The sequence below is a fragment of the Panthera tigris genome (assembly GCF_018350195.1).
Source record: "Panthera tigris isolate Pti1 chromosome F3 unlocalized genomic scaffold, P.tigris_Pti1_mat1.1 chrF3_random_Un_scaffold_59, whole genome shotgun sequence".
Classification (NCBI taxonomy): Eukaryota; Metazoa; Chordata; class Mammalia; order Carnivora; family Felidae; genus Panthera; species Panthera tigris.
This window is the reverse complement of record NW_024962183.1, coordinates 206,798-208,951: the sequence shown is the minus strand read 5'-3', so window position 1 is coordinate 208,951 and position 2,154 is coordinate 206,798.

Below are 2,154 nucleotides of genomic sequence, written 5' to 3'. Positions count from 1 at the left end.
GATCTGTATGCTGAAAACTATAGAAAGCTTATGCAGGTAATTGAAGAAGATATAAAGAAATGGAAAGACATTCCCTGCTCATGGATTGGAAGAATAAATATTGTCAAAATGTCAATACTACCCAAAGCTATCTACACATTCAATGCAATCCCAATCAAAATTGCACCAGCATTCTTTTCGAAACTAGAACAAGCAATCCTAAAATTCATATGGAACCACAAAAGGCCCCGAATAGCCAAAGTAATTTTGAAGAAGAAGACCAAAGCAGGAGGCATCACAATCCCAGACTTTAGCCTCTACTACAAAGCTGTCATCATCAAGACAGCATGGTATTGGCACAAAATCAGATACAGAGACCAATGGAATAGAATAGAAACCCCAGAACTAGACCCACAAACGTATGGCCAACTCATCTTTGACAAAGCAGGAAAGAACATCCAATGGAAAAAAGACAGTCTCTTTAACAAATGGTGCTGGGAGAACTGGACAGCAACATGCAGAAGGTTGAAACTAGACCACTTTCTCACACCATTCACAAAAATAAACTCAAAATGGATAAAGGACCTGAATGTGAGACAGGAAACCATCAAAACCTTAGAGGAGAAAGCAGGAAAAGACCTCTCTGACCTCAGCCGTAGCAATCTCTTACTCGGCACATCCCCAAAGGCAAGGGAATTAAAAGCAAAAGTGAATTACTGGGACCTTATGAAGATAAAAAGCTTCTGCACAGCAAAGGAAACAACCAACAAAACTAAAAGGCAACCAACGGAATGGGAAAAGATATTTGCAAATGACACATCGGACAAAGGGCTAGTATCCAAAATCTATAAAGAGCTCATCAAACTCCACACCCGAAAAACAAATAACCCAGTGAAGAAATGGGCAGAAAACATGAATAGACACTTCTCTAAAGAAGACATCCGGATGGCCAACAGGCACATGAAAAGATGTTCAACGTCGCTCCTTATCAGGGAAATACAAATCAAAACCACACTCAGATACCACCTCACGCCAGTCAGAGTGGCCAAAATGAAGAAATCAGGGGACTATAGATGCTGGAGAGGATGTGGAGAAACAGGAACCCTCTTGCACTGTTGGTGGGAATGCAAATTGGTGCAGCCGCTCTGGAAAGCAGTGTGGAGGTTCCTCAGAAAATTAAAAATAGACCTATCCTATGACCCAGCAATAGCACTGCTAGGAATTTATCCAAGGGATACAGGAGTACTGATGCATAGGGGCACTTGTACCCCAATGTTTATAGCAGCACTCTCAACAATAGCCAAATTATGGAAAGAGCCTAAATGTCCATCAACTGATGAATGGATAAAGAAATTGTGGTTTATATACACAATGGAATACTACGTGGCAATGAGAAAGAATGAAATATGGCCTTTTGTAGCAACGTGGATGGAACTGCAGAGTGTGATGCTAAGTGAAATAAGCCATACAGAGAAAGACAGATACCATATGGTTTCACTCTTATGTGGATCCTGAGAGACTTAACAGAAACCCATGGGGGAGGGGAAGGAAAAAAAAAAGGAGGTTAGAGTGGGAGAGAGCCAAAGCATAAGAGACTGTTAAAAACTGAGAACAAACTGAGAGTTGATGGGGGGTGGGAGGGAGGGGAGGATGGGTGATGGGTATTGAGGAAGGCACCTTTTGGGATGAGCACTGGGTGTTGTATGGAAACCAATTTGACAATAAACTTCATATATTGAAAAAAAAATCAGACTTGAAAAAGGTATAAACCAAATGTGCGAATCAATCCCATACAGAACATTCTACCCAACAACAGCAAAATACATCTTCTTATCAAGCACACTTAAATATATCATTGTCTAAATTGGATCACATACTAGGTCACAAAGCAAATATAAAGTGATTTAAAGAAATGGGGTTATCCCAAGGATCTTTTCTGAGAAAAACGAAATGAAAAATGATATCAATAACTTAAGGAAAAGAGAAAATTCAAAATTATATAAAAATTAAGCAGCAAACTGTCGAACAAACATGAGGTTAAAACAAAACAACAAAAGAAAATTTGTCTCCAGACCACGAAAAAAAAAGTTAAAACACAGCATACTGAATCCTATGGGATCCAACATGAAAAAAGTAGTAAAGATGGAAAATGCCTACATTAAAAAATCATTTTAA